The sequence below is a fragment of the Augochlora pura genome, unplaced genomic scaffold (assembly GCF_028453695.1).
Source record: "Augochlora pura isolate Apur16 unplaced genomic scaffold, APUR_v2.2.1 APUR_unplaced_8941, whole genome shotgun sequence".
In the NCBI taxonomy this organism is placed as follows: Eukaryota; Metazoa; Arthropoda; class Insecta; order Hymenoptera; family Halictidae; genus Augochlora; species Augochlora pura.
The window spans coordinates 19,873-30,155 of NW_027589770.1; positions in this window are offsets into that span (position 1 = coordinate 19,873).

Sequence of the window (10,283 nt, forward strand, 5' to 3'; positions counted from 1 at the left end):
TCGTCGCTTGACACAGAACCGTGGTTGAATGTACCTGTTACATTATGTATACGACGATTTGTCAATGAGCTTTGAGTGGTTGGAAATAGAAAATCGTTATTGCGTATCTTAGTTTGCTATGATATATATTGTAATGTATTATAAATATAATTGTCAATTTTGAGGAATTGAGAAGAAACGTTAATTCTAGAAATTGTCACTTTTGTTTCTTCATAATGAATGATTTTGTACAATTTTTGTATCATGTATTTGCAAATATAATTGTTTAAACTCTTTAAATGAAAATGTCATGTTTCTAGATAATTTTCAATGAGCTTAAACAACGTAGAAAATAGCTAACAATCTTAAAAATCTGTATTAAACTCGATTGAAAAAAGTACTTTAATGTGTAAATGCGTAAAGAAAAGAAAAAGATTATAAAATCACATAAAGCCCATAGATATTCCTCACAAATTCTGTCCTCCCATAAAACTAACCAAAACCGTATATATTTTTATAGAAATATATTTGATATAGAATATCAAACAATATTAATTTTCATGTTTGTAATCTAGTTACGGTACAACTCCGTCGCAACTGAAAATGTTACACAGTAGACGAAAAAGATTTCACCGTAGATTAATATTGTATCGACGTTCGCTCGAAAGGTAAATAAAAATTGTTTGGAAAAGAGATCGTGTTTTCCGGGCCGAGAAGATGGATCGTCGATTATTTACGCGATACAACGGGCGGGCTTATTCTTGGCAGTCGACTGCGAGACGAAAGTATACCGCACGCATGATCGTCGTCCTGGCGATGCGACAAAGCTATGAATACTTCAAGGTGGAAGTTAGAGACCGGGACCGTGGAAGAGCGAAGCGCGCCGCGAGCCTCGAAATCAGTGGAACACGGCATCGATCTTGCAATGTCACGGCGATCGATGGGCCTTGATCTACAGAGGCTTATCGAGACGGAACGACTTCGTTAATCTCCTTAATAGCCGCCACTCCGGTCTGAGTTTCCCATTGAAACGATCTATCCTTCGATGAGTATTCTCTCCCTCGCTCCCCTCTTCTATCTCCCATTCTCTCTCTCTCTCTCTCCCATTCATTCTCTCTCTCTCTCTCTCTCTCTCTTTCTCCCTCTCTGTTTCTCTCCACTAATGTTGTATTTCTGCAGTGGACCTTCGCTATTGTGACCTCTTGTCCTACGTTTTCTTTCACAGCTGCGTTAATTAGCACTTCTTTGTTTCTAATAAATTCTTACACGGAACAGGAAATGCATATTTACCGTATGCCAACTTTTTCTCTCACGTTTTTAACCCTTCGCACTCGAGTGCTAATTCACAGTCATCACCGGACTGCGGATATTTATGCAAAATAAAAATTGTCGACGCTAATTATAAGGAACTTAGGCTCGATAAAAATAACTTCCCGCTTGTAGTCGCTTCAATAACACGTTCATTCTTGTGTCTTCACGTATTTGTATTTAAACTAGTTGTTTCAGTAAAAAGTGCATCAGATCTGCGATCAAAGTGAAAATTAAAAATTGTTGTAATGTTGTACGAGTCACAAGACTTAATTTCGTAAGCATAGAAACAAAAATCATATAAAATGAAAATATTGTATGCCAGAAAAACAATTTCGATGTATAATTAAAAATTAAGAGAAGCAATTAAGATTTTTAAAAGAAATTAAAGTTTAAAATGGTGTCAACTGTAAAAGGTTTAAATATTGATAGTAGAAACATAGAAATAAAAAAACCCGCGAATATTAGCTACATTTGGTTGATCATGTTCGAATTCAAGGGGTTAACTAATGGAAGATGCTATCTCCCTCTCCACCGATTCGGTTTTTCTGCGGCGAATCTTCCCTATATTAACTAATGAAAGACGCTATTTCCAGAGTCGCCTTTCAGCCGGTAATATTTCAAATAGCTCGGCCTCGACGTCAAAGTCCGTTCGGTTCTTATCATCGATTTCTTTGGTAGACCGGGAACGAATTCGTATGCATCATGCGATGACCGTGAATCTACGATAGTCCCGTATCAAGATTTTCGAGATAGTAGAATTACAGTTTCGTCGATGCGCGCGGCACGGCACTGTTTTCCTAAACGAGAAAATGAAATTTTCACCGTCGAGATTCTATTTTCCGCAGTTATTTCCGTGCCGCAGTTTTCGTGTAAACGATTCTGTAAACTGTGAATGGCTCATGCATTGTTGTGCACAGCTCCATCGATTTTATTCCGTACTTTTACTCGAGCGTCGCGTATGGCGTAGTGAAAACACGGCACAGGTAATTGATTCATTTATGTTTCACGGAATTTCATTCTTCACAATCTGGATTACTGAGAATCATTTCTAGTACTCCATTTCGCATTGTTTCATATTATTTTATATCATTTAATATTATCCAATATTATTTAATGTCATTTGAAATTATTTAATATTATTTAGTACTATTTAATATTATTTAGTACTATTTAATATTATTTAATATTGTTTCATATTACTGTATATTATTTTCCATTATTTCACATTATTTTACAAAACTAGCAAGGATGCATTTATTCAGATTTTTAGATATTTTTATTAAGAGTTTGAATACTTCTCCATAAATGTTTCTGAGTGGTCTAAATAATTATAAATTAAAACGTTAAATAACAGATCTAATGCAGAGAATTGAATACAATTTTAAGGTTATCGGAATTCGCTAGATCTCACAATCTTTAATTTTCCGAAGCAGAAATTTATTTTCGCGCGACGGAGTGTCGCCGCGGCCATTTTCCTCTCGCTCGCAATTTTTGCGAACACCTGTCGCCATAACTGGCCTGCAAACGGCGCGAAGGGTGCGCTTTTCTGCGACACACGTTGCAATTTCCCGTGCGACTACGTTCAACATCGAAGTTCCCGGCAAGGCGAAAGTAGAGCGGGGACATTAAACTTGAACCCCGAAGTTCAAGAGCACGGTTCAACCGTTTATCGCTGATTTCGTCACGAACTATGTTGGCCGAGTTAACGAGGTCGCTGATCCGCCATTACGGTTCACGCAATTACAACGCCAATAAAACGGCGGCAACGATCGAATAAATATAATTGCCGTCGTTTCCAGGCTCGAACGGGCTTCCAGGAAAATTGATTTCCCGGTCGTTCGTTTTTTAGAAATTCTTATCTGATCATTGATTGCCGTACAAACGTATACTTTGGTCATACTAATAATCTGTAAGAGTAACCTTAAAATAAATGCAACTGATCCGATACTTTAAACAAGCTTACACAATAACATTATTTTTTGAAGTTTATTTCTTCTTAATTAATTCTTCGTGAACTTTTCATGTAAACTCAATTCACATCGCGTGTTAAGAATAACAGAGACAACGACACAAAAAGAATTTCAATTATTTCCAGCAAATGGAAAAGTTTGGAAAATCTGTTCCGTTCGCGGTGGTGTTTCAAGAATTCTTAACCGGTCGGAGCGCAAAGATTTTTAATTATTTCGCGACCGTCTCGGGACTATGTAAATGTTCTTAATTCTCATGCTGGAACCGTGCCTGGCCCGCGGTCCAATCAGATTTTAAATGAATCCCGATGCACCCTTTAAAATAATCCCCCCCCTGGTTCCGCGCGATGAAATCTTGCCGCGTGGGAACGTGAAAATAATAACAACTACGGTAATCATTTATTCAATTAAGGAGATGAAATTCTCTTCTACCGCGGCGTAAGCGTAAATTGCGCGGATAATTATGGTCACAGATAATGGCATCGCGTCACGGGCGAACGCAAATTACTTTACCAAATTCGAGTCCCGAGCTGCATTAATTAATGCCGGGTCCATGAAGACTATTAACAGACGCGCTTCTTCGGTACCGTTTAAAATATCTACTTTTTTCGGCGTATTTATTTATCGTTACCTCATTTTTAGTTAATTCGTCACTGAAAATAATAGCACTCTATTTTTTTCCGAATAGTTTTTACAAAAATAATCGTTTTGCTATTTGATATTTATTTAAATTGTTGCTGGGCCAACCGATCGCTAGAATCTCAAAGAAACGCGAATTGTCTGTAAATCGAAAGAATATTTTAGAAATAAATAAAATAAAGAATTGCACAATGTTTTAGCAAATTGAATTTTATATTTCGAATATCTCACGACCCGAGTATTTATACAAGTGCATAAAGCGTCGCAGTCGGTTGCAACGCCCCCCGCGAGATCGCTAAAAGGAGCAAGACAACTATTTGGCCGAGCCGATGGCAATTCGTTACTGTCACCGTCGTCGATGGTAGCGATATTACTAGAGCGTTCCTTTTTCTTCTCTGGAGCGCTTTATTCCGAGCACAATTTATTTCGGTTCCATTTTACGAACCGTCGAGGACCATATTACATTTCGCGGGGGCCGTCTGCCGCGGTATACTCGCGGGCGACGCGGCTGATTTTGCCACGGTGTCGCGGAGCCCCGGCGAATTTTTATGCATTCATTGATTTCCCGACAGGCGACGCGAAAGTTTCCGACTCCGCGGGAACGAACATCAAAGGACCCGTGTATCAGAATGTACGCCGGTACCTCATAAAAGGATTCTCCATCGACGCACGAATCGCGCGCGCGGGTGTGTTTCGAGGAAATAAAAACCGATCGCAGCCAATATCGCGCGAATACTCAATTTCTGCGGGGAGGAATGAACGGGATAAGGTAGCGTCTTGTTCTCGAAATGGAAACACTGTTTTTCTCGAGCGGGGACGTCGCCGAGTTATTGGAAAACGATCGCGGAGAGGTGGTTGAATAGAGTTTGTGGTTTAAAGTTGCAGAATATTATTTTGCAAATCGATCCGAGTCTATCAAAATTCTAAAGAATGCAATTCTTGCGGGTCGTGTCTCTTGTAAGACTTTTCTCAAGTAGATTGTTATTGGATAATTCAATTATTTCATATTGTAATTAAATTATATGGAATAACGTATGCAAGATCAATTTAGGACAAGCGTTCAAGAATTGATTAATCAAAAGAAAGTTATAATCAATATCTAGGAGATTGCGTAGTTATTAATATATCATAAATTTTATGCATTCATGAAAATGTAGAGACTGTTCGATAAGAAATAATACATCAGAAGAATTTAAAGATACGTGTGTTCTTCAATTAAATGTTTAATTTAAGGTATTTGATAAAAGATTGTAGTAAATAAATTGCCGATTAGAATTGTCGCAAAAATATAATGAAAAAAAATTTGACTCCTCATCACTGTTTTATAAAAAAAGCAGTTTGCATAGAAAAAGAATAATATGTTATCTTCTTCGAGCGGCAATGAAAAATGTAAAAGCCTTTATGAAATTGTTCAAAATGTGAAGTCTATTTTACTCGCAGAATTCACTAGCAAAAAGAGCACGACTTTGTGATAAATAAATTTAACAACGTTCGATAACAATGGATAATTTGTCGAAGGAGACAGCAAGTGCATCAGCGCCGGTATCTTTTTTACGAACTGCGCAATCCTTGTCGGAAGGCATTACGGATAGTTGCACGTCCCAGAGGCGCATGGATCACTCACGGCGGAAAAGGCGATCATGAAATTCCCAAGGCTGCATTTCCAAAATTACCAGCCGTTCCTATGGGCATGCTTCATCATTGTCAAGGAGAAAAACAAACGGATGGAACGTAAAACATCTGATAGCGATTCGAGACTCGGGAGATATGTGGTCCGGACAGAGGGACCTGAACGAGTGAAAGCGGACAGCGGAGAGACAGACACACATAGCAGCGGGTCTATAGTCCATCAGAACACGCCATTTAAAAATCGATTTTCCCGAGGATGCTGCTTTTTCCGCGACACAAAACCCTGCACATTATAATCTAATTACGGTCGGTCACGAAAACAGCGGGACACTTTATAAAACGGACTGAATTTTTTAAAATTCTACCCAGCAACGTGGGCTTTATTTTAAAATGACAAGACCAGTCTACTGGTCTAGTAAATTTTTATAAATATTGCAATTGATTGGAATAATAACCTTTCTCGACAGGCTTTCTATTTAATTCGCTAAAAGAGTTATCCGTTCTTGTGTCTTTAACCCCTTGCCGTATTATTTTCTTCATAGTTATAAGGGTGAGCACTCTTTTTACTCTAATAATTTCTTAGAAGGAAAAGGAAAAATAATTATTGCATTTGTCTACGTTTACTTAAAAGGTTAGATACCGACGACAAGAATACAGAATTTTATTCCAGCTGAAAAGAACGGAATTACATTTATACTTAACAAGATATTAATGGAAATCTCTATGACGAGCCAGACTCGTCAAAATACGGCAACGGGTTAACAAAGGCAATGGCAACGGCAATGCGGACTAAAATAAACATTTGTTCAAATTATCGTAGCCTATATATATATATATATATATATATATATATATATATATATATCAGTCGTCGTCTTCTACAAAAGTTAGGCAAGCTGTCCGACGAGCGCCGGTGCCTGCAACCCGTAAATATTGTATCTCTAAACATCGCAAGCATTCTCAACTTTAATTGATGGCTGCGGGCAGCCAAAAGCCTAGGAAAAGTGCACACAAAGTCCCGATATCGCAACTTCGTCTGCGGACGAGGGAAAAGAGGATCGGGAGGGAGCTCGTTCGGCGATGTCACGGGCAGCGACCGTCGGCTGAGTCGGCGTGTTTCAAAGGCGACCGAGCGCGGGGCCGGCGTACAAACGGAACGGAAAATTCGATTTGTTTTCTTGCGAGCCGGGCAGAGGTAAGTGCAGCCGTGAGACGAATCGATATCGCGGCGCGACGGTTGCGAAACTGGCTCCGATCAATTTCTGCGTCACCGCTTGCCACGTAACGGGGACTAACGCGGAAACGCTGTCGCGGGGGTGCCGGAGGAACGGATAGATAGATAGAAAGAAAGAGAGAGAGAGAGAGAGGGAGAGAGAGATGAATAGAGAAAGACGCGTGGAGAGCGATAGATAAAGAAAGAACGAGAGAAGAAAAAAAGGGAAACATAGCGACGCAAATGTAGGTGCGTGTGTCTCTCCGCATTCCGTGGCTGGCAAACTCGGCCTTCGGGCGAACTTACCACCCGTTGCTTCACAATGCCTCCGCGCGCAATTACATTCTATTTTCAGTTCCCGGCTACGCGAGCAAGCTACGAGTCCGACAATCCGACAACCAGCGCGCCCCGCCGAATGACTCTACAATTTTTCACGCCAACGATCATCAGCCGAGCTCTCCTCGAACGGTGTAAGCGACCCCTTTACCGACCGTATAAAAATGCGATCGTCCCGCGACCCGCCGCCGCGGATCGCCAGCCCGTGCACCTTTTTTTAATTAGAACTTTCAACGACACGCGCTGATCGCATACGAGATTGTTCTCTCTGATTTCATGCATTCGTAGCGAATAGGTGTAATATTGCTCAAGAATATTGTGCATGTGAGTTTTGAAATTTCTAAAATTGCTAAAGGAATATTTCTCGTACGAAGGATATTTTTAACTGAAAATTTCAGTAATTTTAACTTGGTCAGAAGCAACCGCAATATTGTATCTCTGCATTATGTTAATACATTAGTTTTTTTTTTTTTTAAATCATCGTGCCACTGAGAAGTTCAAATACAGCACGCGAGGCTGGCGGTTTTGTTCGACAGTGTAAATTCAATGTTAATCACCTAATTAATTACGTACTACTAATATATTTACATTTATATTTATATTTATATTTGGTATACAATTTACACTATTAATAATGAAATACTATTGATCAACTATTAAACAAGAAACTGTAAAACTACCCTCCAAAACCGAAGAAAATCAACATAAACCATCCTCGCATCGATTTCCATTCACTTTTCCGCTTTCGTTCACCATTTTAGGTGCGAAAACTCTGCAACCAAGATGGCGGTCGGCTCGCAATGCTCTCAAACAAGCCGAATCCCCGTCTCGGGAATCCTGTCGGAATTTTTCGTTCGGCAAACAATCTTTTTAGCCGCGCCACGCCGGTACACGTTCGCCGGGCGCGAAGTATCGGAGACGAGGGTGGCTAAACTTTGAAAAGCGTGAAAAGGCAAGAGTATCCACCGTTGGATTTTGGTCGCGGCTACGGTTCAACAAGTAGCGAAACTGACTGGAAACTCGAAACAACCGGCGTTGGTTTTATCGTTCGAAAGAAATTCCGTGAATATATTCCGTCACCGGGGGGCTTCTAATTCTAGCAATTCTGGCTACTTTCTGGCACTTTCTGCTATCTTGTGCCACCACCGACCGCCTAGATCGCAAGGACAAAACATGAACGGACGGATAAATTGGGACGTGCCATAAGCTCCGGTGAACTCGACGGGAAGCACAAAGCTTCGGCAATTTTTGTCCGCGCGAATCGATCGGCCGGATTACTTTGACATTCTTCGCGAATTATTCCCCCATGAACGCTCGCCGACGGCAGAGATGCATTCCCTGGGTCCGCTCGGATTATCATTCTGTTCAATTATGCCCGGCCACTGTGCCTTCTTCTGTGAATTTATACAGACTTGTCCTAATTATCGCGTCTTTGAAGCCCCGCAACGCTGGTCCACTGTTTTAGTGGCGCTGTTGCAGCGTTCCCTTATGCGAGTTACCGGTATAGGATCTCTATGTCGGGGACAGACATTTTAGGAAAATTTATAACTACCGGATAGATATTCCAAGTAAGGTGATACTTTTGTGCGAAGCTTTATGGCTTGCAGGTTTTCATTTGGTTATAAAGTTTCACTAAAAGAGTTTAAAAATTTCCGTTTATATTATATTTTCCTGAGGAATTATCAGGTTATTTCATTAACACGTAGCTTGATGGAGATTTATAGTAATAATCTGTTAGATATAAATATTAAATCGTTCTCCTAAGACGGAATAAAATTCTTTCCTCTTTTGTTCTAGTATCTGCTATAATCAAAGCCATACTAATTAAGAGCCCCTCACGTTTCTTTCATCTCAGAAAAACAAAATGGCCGTAACCTCGGTCGCCGTCGAACGATCTCTTTGAAACTCGACTATGTTTCAAAGTAGCCAATGCATTAATTTTCACTTCTTTATTTTAGCCTAAAAGTGTTTCAAATATTATTCAAATATTGACAAATATTATTCAAATATTATTCAAATATTATTCAAATATTATTCAAATATTATTCAAATATTGACAAATAAACCTTATAAACGTGACAGCAAAATGTGTCATAATTGCTTCGCAAAAAGACATCGAAGAAATTTAAACAAACACCGATCACTATAAATCGTAGCTTTTGTAAAGCAACGAATTGCACGCGGTTAGAGGCAACGTGTTCAGGCCGCGACGTGTTTCTAGCACTCGCGGTCAAGAGTAGAATATTTTTGGCAGCGAGATACGACTTCTGTCGCATATTGTAGGGAAACGCGATAAGAGACGTGGCAGTCCGGACTCCGGAGCCGTTAACCTCGATATTAATCAAGCATATTGGCCGAGGCGAGCCTCGAACTCGTGTCCCACGTCGAAAATACACGTACCACGGTCCCGATACAAAAACAGCCTCGCGAAGAATCGCGTTCGCCCCGTTTAATCTTCGTCCGTATCGAATCCGTGGGATTTATCTAGCCCGCCGGCGATAAATGCGCCTCGAAATTCAAACAAATCATCTTCGCCCGTTTATCCGTCCCCCCCACAACGCAACGGTTCGCATTGAATACGATGATAAATTCGTTCTGATTATACTAAATACTGAAAGTAATGGTCAAAGTTTATGCAAATTCCGATTTTGGCATTTTATCCGAGTGTGAAGCAAATGTTTGCGAACCATAAATAATTCTTTGTATTCTATATGGAAAATTATTAATCGGTTAGCTGTTTCGAACAATTATAATGTATTTTATTGAATTATATATTTTATGAAAGTGTTTCATTGAAGCGAAATGTGAAAAATACAATCGTATACTGTATAATTATGGCAACTTACACAAGTTTCACGGAGATTGCGACAGCTAACTGGTTAACTTACTGGTGTCCTTTCGAAATCAAGATAAACATTTTTGAGAGCTTTCAATTAATATGTATTATTGAAATATCAACGTGATTCAGAAATAGATAGAGGAAAGATAAAATAGTTGTAACTATTGTAAATTGAATATTCTTAGATCACTGTTTGATTGAATGAACAATAATATTATCACAGAAGATAAAACACATGGAATTAAAAATAAATATAACAGCTACAAATATTTTAATTAAAAAAATAGCGCAACGATATATTTAAGGATAAAATAACTGCAATCGAGAATAACCGGCAGCTGCAATATTTTAGTTCGATAAAATGCTTCTA